Source organism: Prionailurus viverrinus, chromosome A3, assembly GCF_022837055.1.
Source record: "Prionailurus viverrinus isolate Anna chromosome A3, UM_Priviv_1.0, whole genome shotgun sequence".
NCBI lineage: Eukaryota > Metazoa > Chordata > Mammalia > Carnivora > Felidae > Prionailurus > Prionailurus viverrinus.
In genome coordinates, this window is record NC_062563.1 from 61,869,823 (window position 1) to 61,892,472 (window position 22,650).

At 42.1% G+C, this 22,650-nt stretch overlaps 1 protein-coding gene across 1 annotated transcript in view; it reads right to left on the reverse strand.

The window, feature by feature from the left end:
• The window catches only part of CNGA3 (cyclic nucleotide gated channel subunit alpha 3), a 52,345-nt gene extending 41,088 nt beyond the window's left edge, over positions 1-11,257 (reverse strand). Inside the window, exon 1 of the mRNA XM_047853099.1 lies at positions 10,530-11,257. The gene's annotated coding sequence lies outside the window, so the exon portion shown is untranslated. The remainder of the gene's footprint in view (positions 1-10,529) is intronic.
• Between the last annotated feature and the right edge of the window lie 11,393 nt (positions 11,258-22,650).

Sequence of the window (22,650 nt, forward strand, 5' to 3'; positions counted from 1 at the left end):
AGACTGAATGCTTTCCCCTAAAATCGGGAACAGGACAAAGATATTCACTCTTATCACCTCCATGCAACATTGTACTGCTAACCAGGGCAATTAGACAAGAAAAAACAAAACAAAACAAATAAAAGCATCCAGATTGGAAAAGAAAAAGTAAAATTATCTCTATTTGCAGATGACATGATCTGGTATATCGGAAATCTTAAGTAAACCACCAAAAAACTATTAGAATTAATAAATAAGATTAGTAGTGTGGTAGTATACAAGTCAGCATACAGAAATCAAATGTATTTCTATACATTAGCACTGAATAATAATACAATGAAGTTAAGACAACAATCCCATTTTTTAAGTTTATTTATTTTGAGATAGACCATGCAAGTGGGGGAGGGGCAGAAAGAGAGAAGAAAGAGAATCCCAACCAGGCTCTGTACTGTCAGTGCAAAGCCCAACTCAGGGCTCAAACTCACGAACAGTGAGATCATGTCCTAAGCCATAGTCGGATGTTCAATCAACTCAGGTGCCCCAACAATCCCATTTATAATAGCAGCATAAAAGAACAAAACACCTAGGAAATTTAACCTAAGAAATTAAAGATTTGTACACTGAAAACTATGAAACATTGTTGAAAGAAATTGAAGATATAAACAATTGGAAAGATAGTTCCTGCTCATAGATTGGAAGGATTAATATTATTAATATGGTGTTGACTCTCCAAATTATCCACAGATTCAGCGCAATCCTTATCAAAATCCCTGCTGGAGTTTTTGCAGAAATTGACAAGCTGATCCTAAATTTACATGGAAATTCAAGGGACACAAATAGCCAAACAATCTTGAAATCTTGAAAAAGAAGAACAAAGCTGGAGAACTCACACTTTCAGATTTCAAAACCTATTGCAAAGCTATAAAAATCAAGATAGTGTGGTTCTGGCATAAGGATAGGTATATAGATTAATGGAATAGAATTCAGAGTCCAGAAATAAATCCCACATTTACAATCAATTGGAAATCAATGGAAAAAAGAATAGCCTGCTTAACAAATGCTGGAAAAACTGAATATCCATATGCAAAAGAATATACACCATACACAAAAATGAACTCAAAATGGATCATAGGCTTACATGTAAGGGCCAAAACTATAGAATTCCTAGAATAAAACACAATCTTCATGGCCTTGGGTTAGGCAATGGTTTCATAAATATGACACCAAAAGCATAAATGAAAAGAGAAAAACAATAGATTATACTCCATCAGAATAAAAAACCTCTGCATCAAATGACACCATCAAGAAAGTAAAAAGACAACCCATACAATGGGAGAAAATATTCTAAAATCATGTATTGGTAAGGTATATATATATAAAGAATATATAAAGAACAGTTACAACTCAATAATAAAAAGACAAGCTAATTAAATATTGGGAAGAGGATTTGAATAGGCATGTCTCTGAAGAAGATACATGGTCAACAAGCACATGATTATAAGCATATTTAATCATGGGGAAATGCAAATCAAAACTATGATGAGATACCTCTGCATACCAACTACAATGGCTATAATAGAAATACAGACAATAACAAGGGTTAGTAAAGATATGGAGAAACTGGAATCCTCATACACTACTGGTAAGAATGTAAGTGTACAGTCACTTTGGAAAACAGTGGGGCAATTCCTCAAAATGCTGAACATAGTTGCCATATGACCCAATAATTCTACTCTTAAGGATATACCTAAGAGAAAGGAAAACATATATCCACACAACAACTTATACATGAATATTCATAGCAGCATTATTCGTAATAGCCCCAAAGTGGAAACAACCTAAATGTCCATCAGCTGATAACTGGATAAACAAAATGTGGTATATATACATAGTGAACTGTTATTTGGCAATGAAAATGAACAAAATACTGATACATGCTACAACATGGATGAACCTTGAAAGCATTATGTTAAGTGGAAGAAGCGAGACACAAAAAGCCACATGTTGTATAATTTCATTTATATGAAACGTCCGGAATTGGCAAATTCACTGGGATAGAAGGTAGATTAGTGGTTGCTTGGGGAAAGGGTTGGGATAGGGGGTGGCCAGAAAAAAGAGTGACTGCTAATAGCTACAGGGTTTCTTTTGGAAGTGTTGAAAAGTTTAAAAATTATATTGTGGCGATGACTGCACCACTCTGAAGATTACTAAAAAGCACTGAAATGTATACTTTAAATGGATGACTTTTATGGCCTATGAACTAATTCTAAAAAAGTAATGTTGATGAGGAGGCAAGATGGCGGCTTAGGAGGACGCTGGGCTCACCGCACGTCCTGCTGATCACTTAGATTCCATCTACACCTGCCTAAATAACCCAGAAAACCGCCAGAGGATTAGCAGAACGGAGTCGCCGGAGCCAAATGCAGACGAGAGGCCCACGGAAGAGGGTAGGAAGGGCGGCGAGGCGGTGCGCGCTCCACGGACTGGCGGGAGGGAGCCGGGGCGGAGGGGCGGCTCGCCGGCCAAGCAGAGCCCCCGAGTCTGGCTTGCAAAAGCGGAGGGGCCTGACGGACTGTGTTCCCACAACAAGCGCGACTTAGCGTCTGGGAGGGCATAAGTTAACAGCTCTGCTCGGAAAGCGGGAAGGCTGGAGGACAAAGGGAGGGAGAGCTGCTGAGCCCCCTGACAACAGAGCTCAGTTTGGTGGGGAACAAAGGCGCTCGCCAGCGCCATCTCCCCCGCCCATCCCCCAGCCGAAATCCCAAAGGGAACTGGTTCCTGCCAGGGAACTTGCTGGCTCCGCGCAAACACCCAACTCTGCGCTTCTGCGGAGCCAAACCTCCGGCAGCGGATCTGACTCCCTCCCGCTGCCACAGGGCCCCTCCTGAAGTGGATCACCTAAGGAGAAGCGAGCTAAGCCTGCCCCTCCTGCCCCCGAGCACCTTGCCTACCCACCCCAGCTAATACGCCAGATCCCCAGCATCACAAGCCTGGCAGGGTGCAAGTAGCCCAGACGAGCCACACCACCCCACAGTGAATCCCACCCCTAGGAGAGGGGAAGAGAAGGCACACACCAGTCTGACTGTGGCCCCAGCGGTGGGCTGGGGACAGACATCAGGTCTGACTGCGGCCCCGCCCACCAACTCCAGTTATACACCACAGCACAGGGGAAGTGCCCTGCAGGTCCTCACCACGCCAGGGACTATCCAAAATGACCAAGCGGAAGAATTCCCCTCAGAAGAATCTCCAGGAAATAACAACAGCTAATGAACTGATCAAAAAGGATTTAAATAATATAACAGAAAGTGAATTTAGAATAATAGTCATAAAATTAATCGCTGGGCTTGAAAACAGTATATAGGACAGCAGAGAATCTCTTGCTACAGAGATCAAGGGACTAAGGAACAGTCACGAGGAGCTGAAAAACGCTTTAAACGAAATGCATAACAAAATGGAAACCACCACAGCTCGGATTGAAGAGGCAGAGGAGAGAATAGGTGAACTAGAAGATAAAGTTATGGAAACAGAGGAAGCTGAGAAAAAGAGAGATAAAAAAATCCAGGAGTATGAGGGGAAAATTAGAGAATTAAGTGATACACTAAAAAGAAATAATATACGCATAATTGGTATCCCAGAGGAGGAAGAGAGAGGGAAAGGTGCTGAAGGGGTACTTGAAGAAATCATAGCTGAGAACTTCCCTGAACTGGGGAAGGAAAAAGGCATTGAAATCCAAGAGGCACAGAGAACTCCCTTCAGACGTAACTTGAATCGATCTTCTGCACGACATATCATAGTGAAACTGGCAAAATACAAGGATAAAGAGAAAATTCTGAAAGCAGCAAGGGGTAAACGTGCCCTCACATATAAAGGGAGACCTATAAGACTCGTGACTGATCTCTCTTTTGAAACTTGGCAGGCCAGAAAGAATTGGCACGAGATTTTCAGGGTGCTAGACAGAAAAAATATGCAGCCAAGAATCCTTTATCCAGCAAGTCTGTCATTTAGAATAGAAGGAGAGATAAAGGTCTTCCCAAACAAACAAAAACTGAAGGAATTTGTCACCACTAAACCAGCCCTACAAGAGATCCTAAGGGGGACCCTGTGAGACAAAGTCCCAGAGACATCACTATAAGCATAAAACCTACAGACATCACAATGACTCTAAACCCGTATCTTTCTATAATAACACTGAATGTAAATGGATTAAATGCGCCAACCAAAAGACATAGGGTATCAGAATGGATAAAAAAACAAGACCCATCTATTTGCTGTCTACAAGAGACTCATTTTAGACCTGAGGACACCTTTAGATTGAGAGTGAGGGGATGGAGAACTATTTATCATGCGACTGGAAGCCAAAAGAAAGCTGGAGTAGCCATACTTATATCAGACAAACTAGACTTTAAATTAAAGGCTGTCACAAGAGATGAAGAAGGACATTATATAATAGTTACAGGGTCTATCCATCAGGAAGAGCTAACAATTATAAATGTCTATGCACCGAATACTGGAGCCCCCAAATATATAAAACAATTACTCATCAACATAAGCAACCTTATTGATAAGAATGTGGTAATTGCAGGGGACTTTAATACACCACTTACAGAAATGGATAGATCATCTAGACACACGGTCAATAAAGAAACAAGGGCCCTGAATGAGACATTGGATCAGATGGACTTGACAGATATATTTAGAACTCTGCATCCCAAAGCAACAGAATATACTTTCTTCTCGAGTGCACATGGAACATTCTCCAAGATAGATCATATACTGGGTCACAAAACAGCCCTTCATAAGTTTACAAGAATTGAAATTATACCATGCTTACTTTCAGACCACAATGCTATGAAGCTTGAAATCAACCACAGAAAAAAGTCTGGAAAACCTCCAAAAGCATGGAGGTTAAAGAACACCCTACTAACGAATGAGTGGGTCAACCAGACAATTAGAGAAGAAATTAAAAAATATATGGAAACAAACGAAAATGAAAATACAACAATCCAAACGCTTTGGGACGCAGCAAAGGCAGTCCTGAGAGGAAAATACATTGCAATCCAGGCCTATCTCAAGAAACAAGAAAAATCCCAAATACAAAATCTAACAGCACACCTAAAGGAACTAGAAGCAGAACAGCAAAGGCAGCCTAAGCCCAGCAGAAGAAGAGAAATAATAAAGATCAGAGCAGAAATAAACAGTATAGAAACTAAAAAAACTGTAGAGCAGATCAACGAAACCAAGAGTTGGTTTTTTGAAAAAATAAACAAAATTGACAAACCTCTAGCCAGGCTTCTCAAAAAGAAAAGGGAGATGACCCAAATAGATAAAATCATGAATGAAAATGGAATTATTACAACCAATCCCTCAGAGATACAAACAATTATCAGGGAATACTATGAAAAATCATATGCCAACAAATTGGACAACCTGGAAGAAATGGACAAATTCCTGAACACCCACACTCTTCCAAAACTCAATCAGGAGGAAATAGAAAGCTTGAACAGACCCATAACCAGTGAAGAAATTGAATCGGTTATCAAAAATCTCCCAACAAATAAGAGTCCAGGACCAGATGGCTTCCCAGGGGAGTTCTACCAGACGTTTAAAGCAGAGATAATACTTATCCTTCTCAAGCTATTCCAAGAAATAGAAAGGGAAGGAAAACTTCCAGACTCATTCTATGAAGCCAGTATTACTTTGATTCCTAAACCAGACAGAGACCCAGTAAAAAAAGAGAACTACAGGCCAATATCCCTGATGAATATGGATGCAAAAATTCTCAATAAGGTACTAGCAAATCGAATTCAACGGCATATAAAAAGAATTATTCACCATGATCAAGTGGGATTCATTCCTGGGATGCAGGGCTGGTTCAACATTCGCAAATCAATCAACGTGATACATCACATTAACAAAAAAAAAAGAGAAGAACCATATGATCCTGTCAATCGATGCAGAAAAGGCCTTCGACAAAATCCAGCACCCTTTCTTAATAAAAACCCTTGAGAAAGTCGGGATAGAAGGAACATACTTAAAGATCATAAAAGCCATTTATGAAAAGCCCACAGCTAACATCATCCTCAACGGGGAAAAACTGAGAGCTTTTTCCCTGAGATCAGGAACACGACAAGGATGCCCACTCTCACCGCTGCTGTTTAACATAGTGCTGGAAGTTCTAGCATCAGCAATCAGACAACAAAAGGAAATCAAAGGCATCAAAATTGGCAAAGATGAAGTCAAGCTTTCGCTTTTTGCAGATGACATGATATTATACATGGAAAATCCGATAGACTCCACCAAAAGTCTGCTAGACCTGATACAGGAATTCAGCAAAGTTGCAGGATACAAAACCAATGTACAGAAATCAGTTGCATTCTTATACACTAACAATGAAGCAACAGAAAGACAAATAAAGAAACTGATCCCATTCACAATTGCACCAAGAAGCATAAAATACCTAGGAATAAATCTAACCAAAGATGTAAAGGATCTGTATGCTGAAAACTATAGAAAGCTTATGAAGGAAATTGAAGAAGATTTAAAGAAATGGAAAGACATTCCCTGCTCATGGATTGGAAGAATAAATATTGTCAAAATGTCAATACTACCCAAAGCTATCTACACATTCAATGCAATCCCAATCAAAATTGCACCAGCATTCTTCTCGAAACTAGAACAAGCAATCCTAAAATTCATATGGAACCACAAAAGGCCCCGAATAGCCAAAGGAATTTTGAAGAAGAAGACCAAAGCAGGAGGCATCACAATCCCAGACTTTAGCCTCTACTACAAAGCTGTCATCATCAAGACAGCATGGTATTGGCACAAAAACAGACACATAGACCAATGGAATAGAATAGAAACCCCAGAACTAGACCCACAAACGTATGGCCAACTCATCTTTGACAAAGCAGGAAAGAACATCCAATGGAAAAAAGACAGCCTCTTTAACAAATGGTGCTGGGAGAACTGGACAGCAACATGCAGAAGGTTGAAACTAGACCACTTTCTCACACCATTCACAAAAATAAACTCAAAATGGATAAAGGACCTAAATGTGAGACAGGAAACCATCAAAACCTTGGAGGAGAAAGCAGGAAAAGACCTCTCTGACCTCAGCCATAGCAATCTCTTACTCGACACATCCCCAAAGGCAAGGGAATTAAAAGCAAAAGTGAATTACTGGGACCTTATGAAGATAAAAAGCTTCTGCACAGCAAAGGAAACAACCAACAAAACTAAAAGGCAACCAACAGAATGGGAAAAGATATTCGCAAATGACATATCGGACAAAGGGCTAGCATCCAAAATCTATAACGAGCTCACCAAACTCCACACCCAAAAAACAAATAACCCAGTGAAGAAATGGGCAGAAAACATGAATAGACACTTCTCTAAAGAAGACATCCGGATAGCCAACAGGCACATGAAAAGATGTTCAGCGTCGCTCCTTATCAGGGAAATACAAATCAAAACCACACTCAGGTATCACCTCACGCCAGTCAGAGTGGCCAAAATGAACAAATCAGGAGACTATAGATGCTGGCGAGGATGTGGAGAAACGGGAACCCTCTTGCACTGTTGGTGGGAATGCAAATTGGTGCAGCCACTCTGGAAAGCAGTGTGGAGGTTCCTCAGAAAATTAAAAATAGACCTACCCTATGACCCAGCAATAGCACTGCTAGGAATTTATCCAAGGGATACAGGAGCACTGATGCATAGGGCCACTTGTACCCCAATGTTCATAGCAGCACTCTCAACAATAGCCAAATTGTGGGAAAAGCCTAAATGTCCATCAACTGATGAATGGATAAAGAAATTGTGGTTTATATACACAATGGAATATTACGTGGCAATGAGAAAAAATGAAATATGGCCTTTTGTAGCAACGTGGATGGAACTGGAGAGTGTGATGCTAAGTGAAATAAGCCATACAGAGAAAGACAGATACCATATGGTTTCACTCTTATGTGGATCCTGAGAAACTTAACGGGAACCCATGGGGGAGGGGAAGGAAAAAAAAAAAAAAGAGGTTAGAATGGGAGAGAGCCAAAGCATAAGAGACTCTTAAAAACTGAGAACAAACTGAGGGTTGATGGGGGGTGGGAGGGAGGAGAGGGTGGGTGATGGGTATTGAGGAGGGCACCTTTTGGGATGAGCACTGGGTGTTGTATGGAAACCAATTTGTCAATAAATTTCATAAAAAAAAAAAAAGAAAAAAAAAAATAAAATAAAATAAAATTAAAAAAAAATAAAAATAAAATAAAAAATAAAAAAGTAATGTTAAATATAATAGCAAAGCTGCTTTTAAAATGCAAAACTAACAATATCTGCTATAAGAAACTCGCACAATATAAGTGTAATAAAGGGGAGAAATGTCAAAATATCACATTAATAATAATGATATTGGTCACATTGTTGAGGGCTCACACTATGCCAAGGACTGATCCACATTTCACATGCTTCACATGGACAAACTCATTTAATCCCCACAATCACCCTACGAGGTAAGTTATTATCCCTATCATACAGTTGAGTAAACCAAGGTGCATGTTTCACACAGTTAGGACTATAGCAGGCAATTAAGTCCTAGAGCCTGCAAAGTCAATCTCCTGCCTCTCAAGAAACAAGCCCAATTCCTGGGACTGGTAGGTATCAAAGCCGCCTCCATCTTCCTGATAAAGATCCAAAAGGGCAGCTCAGTTCTTAGACCATGAGGGTGTATCCAGAAGCTCAAATTGAGCTTTGAGGTGATGAGGGGAAATGGAGTTCAGAATTCATGTTCTCCCCTTTCTGCGGAGTGGAGGATAGGCAAACCCATGAATGTCCCCACACCAAGATATGAAGAGAGAGTTTGAGTTAAGGTTGTTGTGTCTGGCTTCCCAAGGAAACTTTGAGTGGCTGTGAGGTGGATTTCTCTCTCTTCTGAACTCTATGCATTTTTATAACGCAAGCAAAGGCAAGTTTGCATACGCCAGGTGCAGATTTTCAATTCCTGTCTGAGAAAAAATTAACATTGTTCCCAAGAACAGGAAGATATTTGGGATGAAAGGATCTGAATTTGTAACAAGGTTATCAATTATGTTACTCAACCACCAGACAGAGGCCTGTCTCATGCCTAGAAAGTGTCTTGGTCTTCTGCAGAGATGACTTGGAATTAATGGGGACTCTGGTTTCCTCCTCCACTTTAAGTGTACTCAGTTTCTAAGTGATTTGCAATAAGATTCAGCTGCTCACATTGAGATTCCAAGAGACTGTAACTGCTTTCCAGATGTTGCTAGAGCTGGAGAACCCATATGTCTGTAGCCAGCCCTACAAATGCTCTCCTCAGAATTCCATCTCCCCCCTCCCCAACACACACACACACACACACACACACACACACACACACACACACAGACAGCCAGGGCAAACAAGGCCAGGCAAGGAACCTCCCTTCCCTCCCCAAGGACCTGTTTCACCGAGCCTAGCTGTGGGCACAGAGGTAAACTGTTGTTTTTTTTAATTAATTTTTGTGATGTGATTATAAAAGTAATATGCTGTCATTATGAAAAATAATAAGATGTTCATATCTAACTTTGATCAATCATTGTACAGGTGCTGTGCCCAGGAATTCACTCCAATTACCTTCACTTACTCCCAACAACCCACTGAAGCAGGTATTATAACTATTACTTGCAATTTACATATGAAGAAACTGAGACTCCGAATGGTTGAATAACTTGTTCAAAGTCATCTAGTGGCAGAACATGCAAACAAAAGCCTGTTTGAATTTAACCCCTACAGAGCATTGTTATAATGCAAGAGAGAGGGAATGTGTGAAATCTGCAAAAGAGGGCAAATAAAGTGCTGTGGGGCTAGATGAAGTCCAGGGTGCAGTGTGTGAGGGTGCGGCATAGCCATGGAAGAGTGTCATTGGTACAAAACCATACTGAATGGCACTAGCCCAACTACCTCAAAATTTCCCCCTCTCCCCTGAGCCCTGTCTTGCCAACACCACGAATGACACCCAAGCCAACTGATGACCCAGTAAGAGCCTCCACTCCTCCTTCTTCCTCACTTCCCCAGATCACAAATCCCCAAGTCCTGTCACTTACATCACCTGTCCCCTATGTCCCCTTCCACTCAGTCATTCACTAATCCAGAAATGAAGCGAGGGTGGGCATCCTGGCCTCTTCTTCCCCCACTCTGTCCAGACTCTGGCCTCCCTCCCCAGGATTGTTGAAATAATTGTCTCACGTCTGTAATCCATCCAAGGCTTGGCACTTAGGAGGTTCTCAGTGGGTATGTAATGACTGATTGAATGAATGAATCTTTTGCACTAACACCAGGGTCTTTATAAAAGGTAGTTTGAATCACATAACTCAGAAACTTTTAGAGATTGCCTGTTTTCTCCAGCATGCAGTCTTAACCTAACATTCAAGAGTTTTCATAACCTGGATCTTATCGGCCTAAAGGGGTAGCTCCATTCAAACCAAATTACTCATGCTTTCCTGAAGCGTGTCATGAATTTTCTTGTCCCTCCTATTGGCAGGCTCACCCAATCTCACCTTTGGCTTCCTGTATTTCTCGGTCTCCCTTCCAGGCCAGGTGAGGATTGAATAACAGGCTCTGGCCAGTGGACTTGTCCCATGATGCAGAGTCCCCCAGTTCCTCCTAACCTCAGAAATTGCATAAGCGATGAATGGGCTAGCCCCTGAGAGGTTCTGTATGTTACCAGAGTAGGACCTACCCTCTCCTGATGACTCCACACATCTTTGGTCCTACTCATCCCTCTGCTTAGAGAGAGGTTTTCCCTCTTTCTTGCCAGTTGAAATTCCTATCATCCTTTAAGTTTCAACTCCTGTATGTCCTCCCCTGGGAGTCAGTCACTCGCACCTCTTTCTACTTTCCGGGCATCATTATTACCTCTATTTCACTCCAGAGCAGAGCCCAGCTAACAGAGAATGTAAGGGCTTGTCTCCCACACTACACTGTGATGTCCAGAGAGCATGGACTGTGTTTGTTTAAGTAATTCTATCTCCCACTGGACTTAGCCTTGTGATTTGTACTCAGGAGTAGTTAGTGTGTACCTGATAGTAATTAGGTCAGAGGGAAAACCATTTACCCCTTGGTCTCAGTGTATGCAATTGGGCATGGAGAATAAAAGCTTGACCCCTCTGAACCTGGAGGGCACAGTGGTTGGCAGGGATTAGAGAAGATTTCAGGTGAAGAGGCCTCTAGGCAGGGCATGAGTATGTGTTTGTGTGTGTGGGGGGGGGGTCTTCACCCTGGTCATTGCCATCCTTCTCCCCACTCCTCCAGGAAACCCACAGCCTCTGCACAGTTTGGGGGAGTTAAGGAAGAGCCTCTACAGCTTCCAACTGTTTACCTCCTGGGTACCATGGCGACGGGAGATTGGTCACCATGGCAACCATTATTAACCAGGCAGAGCAACTGCTGGCAGATAGTAAATGAGGACAGAAAAGGCAAAAAAAAGGCATATCAAAGGCATGGGGCACATGCAGTTCCGGCCAAAGTCCCACCTAAAGTGACTGAGATCTTGCTCTGACCAGTCAGTTACCCACAGAGCAGCCATTCACTCTATCCTGGCATCCTGCGCCCAGCAAGGACCCCATTTACAGCTGAACAGAGGCTGAGGAGGAAAAGTGCATGTGCTTGGGCATTCATGTGAAGAAAGGGCCCCCATTCCTGCCAAAAAGGAGCTCCCACCAGCTCAGCAAAATCCCAATGGGGTTCCCTGGCCTGGCAGAATTTTCAAGAATCCATGACTTTGTCATACAAGACCTGGTACAGAGAGCAATGGCAATAGTAGTCACCTCCCATCTCACAGGACCAACTCTTCACTGCCCCCTCCAATGATTTCTCAGAGGGAGTATGTGACTCCGTGCCCAGACAGTGATGTTGTTACTGGGTTTTATGAATGAAAGTGTGTGCGGGCGTGCGCGCATATGCTGAGGGAAGGCAGGGTGGGGGGGGGGGGTAGTTGCTGGCAGACTGTCCATAAAGTTAGGGGCCTGCACAGCCCACTCTAGGAGGGAGCTTGAACCCAGGTGGAGGGGCAACTGCCCACTAGTCTGGGGTGCCAAGGACTGCACTGACCCCAGTTTGCCTGTCTGAAAGATTTGGTGAGGAGCATCCACCATAAAGTCTCTCCTTTCCAGGAGAGAGGTTGCAGCGCTCCCATTGGGAGTCCTGAGCAAGTAAACTGCATATTGGAGGCGCTGGACCCATGGCCAGTGGCCCATGGGGGGATTTTGGATCCTTTCTGCTCTTCCCTCCTTTCATCCTCCTCCACATTTCATGTCTAGCTGGAGATAGCCGCTTTAGAATGACAAAGTTTAAAATCTCAACAACAGCATCAAGTAGGGCAGTTATGAATTGAGGAATTACAAGGGGAGAAAAATGAAACACCCCTCCATCCCCCTAGTTACCTAGTCCAGCCCTTGCCAGAGATTGCTGGGATGGCCAGAGCAAGGACCAGCTGGCTTAGCCCCCTCTGGTGTTGGAGGTGGGGGTGGAAGCTGAGCTGAGGAGAAAAGCCTGAGGACAAGGACAGAGAGCCCATATGATTATCCGGTTAGGGGATTGCAAGGGATCAGAGAGCCTGCTGCCCCTTCTCCTCCATATCTAAACACTAAGCCCCCAAGCACCGACTGACCAAGATTGTAGATTACGAGTCCATCATTAAAAAAAAAAAAAAAAAGGAAGAAAGAATAGAATAGAAACAGTGACTGCTCACTTCACTAAATAATATGAACTCTTTGCCTCCTCCTCAGCCACATGTCTCTTTGGATCTCCAACGCTGAGTTGGGTCTAGCGGAGGCAGTCCCTCAACCCCAGTCTGCTGACCTCCCTAGCTCCTGCTCCTTCCAAGCCCATGGACATAACTGCCCCACGCCTGGCGCAGACTCGGAGAGACTCTGCTCTAGTCCCAGATCTGAAGCCGCAGAAACGAGGCGGCCAGAGAGCCTCTTCCAGGACAGGCTGCCATGAAGGCGCGTGGCCAGGCATCTGGGTTACAGGGTGTCTTAGGGACGTGTCTCCAGGGTAGTATCGTGGCCAGACTCCCTTCCTGTCTCTAGCGGGAGACAGTCCAGCTGCTTCTGCCTCCTGCCCCGACGGCTCAGCCCGGATCGGCCCAGCGCGGCTGCTGGATGTGAGTGTAAGGAGTGTGATGGACTTGGGCACAGCGGAGAGCTTTGTCCTGTGATCTCGGCTGGAGAAGTGTGTGTGTGCCTGGGTTGGGAACAGATGCCGGGGCAGGCCCCTTTCTCGCGCGCCCAGAAGAGGCCCGTTTCAGCACCGGGGGCTGCGGACAGCGCCGCTCCTGCACTTGGGCTCAGCCACCCCTCTGCCCTGCGCGGACTTCTTTAATCCATCTCCGGGCTGGATGGAATCAGCGACCCAGCAGACCTCCCAGCGCCCTAAAAACTCCCAGCTTAAGAGACCCTAAAATCCTTACCCGACAAAGTTTGAGTTCTCCGCGATGCGCCTCTGTCTGGCAGAGAGTCTCTGCTGCCTCTGGGTTCTGGGTAACAGCTCTGGCCTCGCTCCCTCCCCCACGCTTCAGCCCCAGGACCCTCCTCTGCGAACGGCGGAAGGAGTCTGTTGCCTCCCTGTCTCTCACTGAGAAAGTCAGGTGAGGCTCTGGAGTCTCAAAGGCGGTCCCGGAAGAGGCAGAAGCCGCTCATTCGTATCAGCATCCCCTCCAAGGGAAGAGGGGGCGAGCCAGGAGCAAGAAAACAGGAAAAGTCTGCCTGTCAACTCTGGACTCTTCTAACCGCGAGCCTCCCGCCACCTTGGACTCTTTCCTGAGATATTTTACCAGTAATGTAATCCAGACTGGATGAGGACACAGCGGAGATCTGGGAGTCTGAAGTTTAAAGGTGGGAATATATATCCCCTAAACTTGTTTGCAATCTTAGGAAGGGTTTTAGAAACGAATCTCTCTTAGGGACATCTCCTTGCAGAGATTTATTTCCTTCTACCACAGCAGACACCACCAGCTTCCCTGAACTAAAAATTAAAACTCGCCAGTCCAGCCAAAAGAATTTAAACTCTTTTTGCAGAAAATAACAACAAAGCCTCCACATTTCTCCAGACTCACTTTCCTCACAGAAAGCATATGTCTAAGGACACACCTGTCCATCAAGGATGAAAACCTAAATGCACCTCCCCTTCACTCTCTGGTCCTGAATTGCAGGAACAGGTCCCAGGAGGAATCCAGCTTTCCTGTCTGGGACAAGGTCTGGAAGCCTCTTGGGTTCCAGGTCCCCATGGCTGACACCCTTATGGGAAGAAACTGCAGGAGCAGATCCCACAGCAGCCTGAAAAGGAGAGGCTTCTTTGAGGATTTGTAACTTATGATATTTCCTGAACATATCTATTAAATTATCTACTCATGAAGGGGAACCTGGGTGGCTTAGTTGGTTAAGCGTCAGACTTTGGCTCAGGTCATGATCTCATGGCTCGTGGGTTAAAGCCCTGCCTGGGGCTCTGTGCTGACAGCTCAGAGCCTGGAGCCTGTTTTGGATTCAGTCTCTGTCTCTCTCTGCCCCTCCCCCACTCCCTCTCTCTCTCTCAAATATAAATAAACATTAAATAATTATGTATTCATGGAACAGATTGTCTTTAGAAAGCTTAAGTTCTCGAGTTCATGCAACACTTGGAGAGATCAAGTGTATATCATTCACTGGAGAAATAAAGAATTAGAATCACACACACACACACACACACACCTTAAAGAAGGGAAGCAAAACCCAGAAAAAATTTCCCCAAAGAAAAGTCAAGCTTAATTGTTCAGATTTAAGGGATTCTGGTAGTGGGAAAGCAAATAAATGGAAATGGTGAATCAACAAAACAAAGTTGAAGCCACAGAAGTTGGAGAGGAGAGTTCTTATTTTATCATTTGGGCTTCTGGAAGAAATATGAAGTGGATTTAACACAAGAGAAGACATAATTCATGAGATGATGCCTCATCAAGACCTTTGGTGTCCTTAATCCAGAGACTCTCCAACATACATCAGTTACCTTGTGCAATTTTTTTTACAGCCCTCATTGTCAGGAAATACTTTATTTTCTCTAATCCCAGTAATTTACACTACAAGTTAAAGCTGTTTCCCATAGGAAAGGATGGGAAGATTGGAAGCAGATGGTTATCATTTGTTGTCCAGAAACATTTCAGAGCTTCAAAAGAATCTTACATACGGATATTGGGGAAGGTAGTTGTTACCATGAGACAATTTTAATGCACAATCCTGAAAGTGAAAAATCCCTCTGGACTTTGTTTTTGAAATGCAGACCATTCCTAAGATCTTAGGAGGGAAATAAGACCTTACAAAATTAACCATGAAGTGGAGAAGTGCACTGAATCTGACAAAATGAGGTAGAGCATCCATTGCAGGATTGGGCACATAATTGGCCCTTGGGAAATGATATGTGTGGCAATAGATATCACTGAAGAATTTTCCATACCTGTAAGGTACAAACAGATAAACTGAGACTGAAAATGAGCAGAAAGAGCCTAGAGGGGATATATCTGTGAATTAGCCCGCACAAGGCATCCAGTAGCAAGATCCTGGGCTGTCAGGAAGGAGGGTCCAGATTTGGCTGAAGACTCAGGGGTAGCCTCTAGGGGTCTGTCCTATTGCTCAGGTTTCATCTGAAGTGCAACCAAATATGTATGGCACAGCATGGAAGGGACAGAAGTCTTTTGTCAATATGCAGGATACAATTAGCACCAAGCAATCCCAGATGAGTGAGTGGGGTATCCTAAGAGGTCCATGGCACCAAGAGACCCAGGAGACGGATCCTCAGAAACCCAAAGCCTGTGTCACAATAGGGAGACATCAGTGAGAAGAGAGCTATGGAGAAGGCACCACTTCCTCATTCTAACTGGGTGGATGATATCTGAGTGGGGGAGGATTAGGTCAATCCTAGGTTGCTTCAGCCTCAGTCAGTATTTCTTAAGGAAATGAGGAGGGTTCTGTGTGGGAAAAGGTGATACCCAGGCATCAGTAGCTGAGGAAGACTGGACCCAGGGAACCTGGTGAGACTAGTTCTAACTGCCTGTGATTTCACTGCCTGAGAAATAAAAGGGTAAATACTAGCCATGCCCAGAGGGATTGAGTTCAAGCGTGAGCATGAACAGGTGTGGCTTAGGGGACTCCCCAGTAAGATATAGTTTTAATTGTTTTTAAATTTAAATTTTTAAAATTTTTTTTATTTATTTTGAGAGGGAGAGTAAGCATTAGCAGGGGAGGCCAGAGAGAGAGAGAGAGAGAGAGAGAGAGAGAGACAGACAGAAAGAGAGAGAGAATCCCAATCAGGCTCTCACGAAGTATGAGATCACGACCTGAGCCAAAATCAACAGTTGGGCTTAACTGACTGAGCCACCCAGGTGCCCCTAATTGTTTTTAAATTTTAGAAAATATGTGATTATGGTCTACACAGTCTGGGATTTGCTTTTCCCCCCAATCTTAGGATTCAGTGATATTGTTGTTTCTAGCTATAGTTATTTCAGTTTTACTGTGTAAATATACAATTTGCTATTTATTCTGGGTGCATATTATACATTTTGATTTTAAAAATTGGGGGGAGGAATTAAATTTTTCCTACTTTGTGTAAAATCTACCCAGTCCAAACAAATTTCAGAAGTGCTGGGGATCTGATATTTATAGATTAGACTTGAAAGGCACATTAAATACGGTGTCCAGTGTGTTAAAGAACACACAATCTGATAAGGAGATAAGCCAGACTAGCAGATGATAAGTAGAAATGCAAACAGATAAGCCCAGTTATCAGTAAGGAGGAGAGTGTGGGCTTACTCTGGCAGATGGTTTAGATCCTTGGCAAATGATAGGGCAATTTGCAGGAATGGCTTTTGGGAAATAAAATATTTATTCAGAGGCAGGTGAGCTTCACATGAGAAGCAATGATGCATAAATTTCCCCAGGCATTTTCTCAGTCAGTGCAAAGTCATCAGGGGGAAAAGACCCTGCTGTGGCAGAGGCAGTGGTTTTCAGTTTTTAAGGCTCCCTTTTCTGCTTCTCAGGCAACAAAAATGATGGTATGTTTCCCTCACCTACCTGGCAGTTGACAAAATAGAAGGAAAATAAAGTTAAATTAATGAGATTTGAAGAGTTGTAAATTCTGTCCAAATATGATTAAGAGCTATGGAGGAGAGTGGTCTTCAGAGATCTAATCTACCTCATCCCCTGAAGATGCCCCTTCAGGCCAGCCTTGTAGGTAGTGGAGTCTGTTATCTCCCTCTCTCTCTGGGAGAGTCAGGTGAGGCTTTGGAGCCTCAAAGGCGGTCCAGAAGAGGCTGAAGCTACACATTTTGACCATCCAAATCTATCTGACCATCAGTGCCTGGAATTCCACCATCAGAACTTCATCCTTTTAGTTTCAAATTTTTATCCCTTTTACTTTGTTGCTGTTGTTTTCTAAATGATGTCTATGCCCAACATGGGGCTCGAACTTACAACCCCAAGATCAAGAGTCGCATGCTCCACCCACCAAGCCAGGCAGGTGAAGCTTTAAAATGCAAATAACTCCAAAAGCATGTGACTCAGGGAAGCATTTGATGACCCTGGAGACCAATAAGGGTATGATGGCACAGATACCACAGCAGGGGCAGGTAGGATGGGCAGGGGCAAAGGTCTGGGTGACAGATGCTGAATACTGAGGGCAAACTTGGTCCCTACCACAGCTAAGCCTGGTCCAGGCTCAGTAAAATCACCTGAGTTTTCCTCTAAGCCTACAACCTTCATTTTCCATCTACAAAAGAAGGAAAATCACCTTTTCTAATTGTTACAGCTGGCAAATGTGTACTGGACACAAGACTATTTTAGCAAATTGTAATCTGAATGTCATCAAAGGTGCTCATTAGTAGATGGGACGTGCCCTGGGCTGAGTACTGCTCAGGTCAACATTTTCATCAAGGCCTTGGGTAAATGTATGGAATCTTCTGTATATTTTAATGTGGATAGGATGTATAGCTAACATGCATTCAGGAAATATGGCAAATATGGAGTGCAAATCAGGATATAAAAAAATCTTGAGGGCTTTTAATGATGGGCTGAATATACAGACTGAGAAAAAAATATAACAGGAACAAATATAAGGTTCTGCAGCAGGGTCCAAAATAATCAGCCATCCACATGGCTGAGAGGAGACATTGCTTGGCAGACCTCATTCACCATGATGTGAAGCTTGAGAATGACACGTCTCCACAAAAACTGGCAAAAAGCTAATGACAGACAATGCTGACTTAATAGAAGTATATAATGTAGAAAAGAGGTGAGTCTTTAAAAAATTTTTAAGTTTACTTATTTATTTTGAGAGAGACAGAGACAGCCTGAGTGGGGGAGGGGCAGAGAGAGAGGGAGAGAGAGAGAGAATCCCGAGCAGGCTTCATGCTGCCAGCACAGAGTCCCGTGGGGGGCTTGATCCCACAAACTGTGAGATCATGACCTGAGCTGAAACCAAGAGTCAAATGCTTAACCAATTGAGCCACCCAGGCACCCCCAAAATGAGTCTTGATCAGCTATTTTCTTTTCAACATACCTGGATTATTTTCATTTTGGTTGCCACATTTTAAAGAAGGGTTGCATTGCAAAATTATATTCATAATAGAACTTTAAAATCAGTTCAATAAATTAATTTTACATTTTATGTTACATTCTAGTTTTTCTTCACATACACATCATTCTCTTTCATGGTGATACTAACATGTAAATACAATTTTGTTATTCTAGTTTTTATTTAGGTGTTATATCTTGAGAAATAGCCTATCTTACTGTGTTAGTTTCCAGTGACTTTAGGTCAATGTCCAAATTATTTATCACTAGCCATGATCATGACCAAATGAATTACACAATTAATAGAATGATTTATATAGTTATTGACATTTTTATGTACATTTAAATTATTTCCCATTTCCAATCCTTTAAGCAACTGCCAAGAAACATTTTTTCCTATTTTTTTTTTTTAAATTTTTTTTTTCAACGTTTTTTATTTATTTTTGGGACAGAGAGAGACAGAGCATGAACGGGGGAGGGGCAGAGAGAGAGGGAGACACAGAATCGGAAACAGGCTCCAGGCTCTGAGCCATCAGCCCAGAGCCTGACGCGGGGCTCGAACTCACGGACCGCGAGATCGTGACCTGGCTGAAGTCGGACGCTTAACCGACTGCGCCACCCAGGCGCCCCTCCTATTTTTTGTAACTATTTCCTCAGGTTATATTCCCAGAATATACTCTAGGGATATAAGCATCTGAATTCAAGAAAAGTTTTAGCAATTTCTATTGCTGTCAATCATTTACCAGTTCCACCAGTTTTTTTTTTACCAGCATCCTATTTTATTTTTCAAATTTTGTTCATAAGCTGCATCCCATTATAGTTTTAATTTGCATCTCAACAAGAGATAGTAAAGTTGAACATTTTCTTATGTCTGTTTGCTACTTGTGTCTCCTCTTTGTGAATCATCTATTCATGTCCTTGGCCCATTTATATTAAAGTTGATGTTTTTCCTTTCAATTTTCATGAGCTTTTTGTGCAATACTGACAGAGACTTTCTCCTAGCTTATTTGATGAAAATATTTCCCCCAGTCTGCTTGCCTTTTTGAATTATGATAATATTTATTGTAGAGACTTGCAAACATTTCCCACTGAGATTCATTTAATTCATTGAAAGCCTAGAATGCATAATTCCCTCACATATATGATTTCTACTCTTTTTTGATAGTTTCATATATTTTTATTCTTAATATTAACTCTTTAATACAATTGGTGTAGACAATTAATTTAATGTGGGACTCAGTTTCCTCATCTGATAAAAAAGGTACCTACTTCTCACTTTTATTCCAGAAATCTCTAATAGAAGGGTGGGTCCAATGTATTGGTGGGTCCAATGTGGGTCCAAGTATTGGTGGGTCCAATACTTGATTGCCTAGGATACTCCATTCTTTAACAATGCTATATCAGTTATCAATTCATCACTTCTCAGCATTGAATTATTTTAAGCATTTCTTCTTTTACAGTGAGCACGGTGGTAAGCTTTCTCAGTAGAGGATGCTGGAGAAACACTGAAGCAGGAGCGAGCTATGTAGTTGTTTCTGGTGGCTGCACCATTGATGTGGACATGTGAGAATGTCCAGTGGTGCTCTGCTTCAGCCACATGCCTAGAATATACAGTTCCTTGATGATGTCCCAGCCCCAGCTGGACCTGGTGGTCACCTTCCTGCACCTGTCTCAGCATGGATACCCAATGTGCAGCCCTCCTGCCTGTAATGGTATTCCAACTCTCTCTGCTTCCCTAGCCTCACACCCCCCAGGTTTGTCTCTTGTGACCCTTTGTTGCCACAACCATTTTGATACAAGCACCACAGCTCCAGCCTCGTACTCACACTGATGCCCCCACCTTTTCTGCACTCCTGTGTGGCCAGCCACTAGCTGTGGCTTGCCCTACCTGCATTCTGGGGATTGCTTCCTTCTGGCTCAGGAACTGCAGGCCACCTCAGGTCTGTGCAAACCTGTGAATTTCTCTGACATACATTGAGCTGCAATTATGCCAGCTCCAACAAGGTTTAAATGCCAGTCTTGGGGAGGGGGATCCCCGTTCCAAGTTTGTCCTTCCTTGGTTACTCTCCTTCAGTCCTGTAGTGCCATGTAAACTCTCCTACATCTTATGTTTAATAATCTTTATTTTAATCATTTCCTGTTTGAATTATTTTGTGGTTTCTGTCTCTTGATTAGATCCACACTGATATACATATAATGAACCAGGGTATCTTTTATATTTTTATCTAGAGAAGGGATCAGAGACTTTTTCTTAAGGGGCTGGATAGTAAGTATTTTAGACTTTCAGGACATATGGTCAATGTCACAAAATTCAACACTCACTCATGTGGAAGGAAGAAAGGAAGGAAGGAAAGAAGGAAGGAAGGAAGGAAGGAAGGAAGGAAGGAAAGAAAGAAAGAAAGGAAGAAGGAAAAGGAAGGTTCTTAGCCATCAGAAGTAGAAGGGAACTTCCTCAGATTTATAGAAGTCATTTTAGAAAAGCTTACTGTTAATAATATGCTTAATTTGAAGACTGAGATCAAGAACAAGGCAAGGATGTTCAGTTTTAGCACTTGTATTAAACATTGTAGTGCAAGTCCCAGCCACTATGGCACAGGAAAAAAAAAGAAATGAAATAAATGGCATAAAGATGAGAAAAAGATAACTGTCATTATCCAAAGACAGCATAATCATAGAAAACCCTATATAATTTATTAAAAATATTAGAATAAGTAAATTTAATAAGATTGCAGGATGCAAAACTCAACTGTACTTCTATATATTCTAGCAACAAAAAACAGAATATGAAATTTTAGAAATACCATTTACAACAGTGTCATAGACATAATTATTTAAGAATAAATCTAACACTATGTGCAAGACTTGTAAAACATTGCTAAAAAACTAAAGACCTAAATAAGTGTAAAGATATACTATGTTATGGTATACTCTTATGAAATCTCAGTAGTTTTAAGATTTTTCCCCAAAATTGATTTAAAATTTCACGAAATCCCAATCAAAATCCCAATAGGCTTTATTCTGAAGAAACTGGAGTCTAAAATTTTATGGAAATGCAAAGAATCTAGACTATACATAATAATCTTGAAAAAGAAGAACAAAGCTTGAGGATTTATACTACCTGATCTCAAGATTTAGGATAAAGCTAGCACAATTAAAACAGTGTGGTATTGGCATAAGGAACAGCCTAGTGGGACAAAGTAGAAATTCCATGTACATACAGTCAATTGATTTTTACTAAAGGTGCCAAGGCAATTCAGTGGAGAAATAAAATTCATTTTTAGGAAATGGTGATGAAACAACTGGAATTTGTATGAATGGAAACAAATCTCAACTCCTATCTCAGTCCACATAGGAAATTTAATTTGAGAAAAACCATACACAGACCTAAATATAAAGCTACCACTATAATGCATAAGAACAAAAAAGTGGAATATTTTCATGATTTGGGGGTAGGCAAAATTTTCTTAGGACAAAAAAAGGCCCTAACCATAAAGAAACTCCAATAAATTATATTCCATCAAAATAAAAATTTCTCCTCACCCAAAGATACCATTAAGAAAATGAAGACAGTCTTCAAAATAAAGTGTGTACTCTTCAAAATCGTCAGTCATGAAAGACAATACATAGAGAGATAGACAACCAGACTGAGGGACTGTTCTAAATTAAAGAAGACTAAAGATTAATGACAATTAAATGCAACATGATCTTGGTTTGGATCCTGACTCTAGCAATTCTTTTTTTTTTCTATAAAGGATATTATTGTGAGACAAATGATAAGCTTTGCACAAGATCTGTAGATGAGGAACAATTCATATGAAAAAAGATTTCTCTCTGAAACCATGGTGGCCAGGAGGAAAGGGCACAAGTCTTCAAATGTTTTTCAAAGAAAAGACCTGTCAACTTTGAAATCTATATCTGGCAACAATATCCTTCAGAAATGAAAGAGGAAATAAAAACATTGTCAGATGAAGAAAAACTAAGAGAATTTGTGCTAGCAAATCTACCCTTAAAGAATGGCTAGAAAAGGAAATAACAGAAGAAAGTTTGGAACTTCAGAAAAAAGTAATAAAAGAATGGGTAAAAC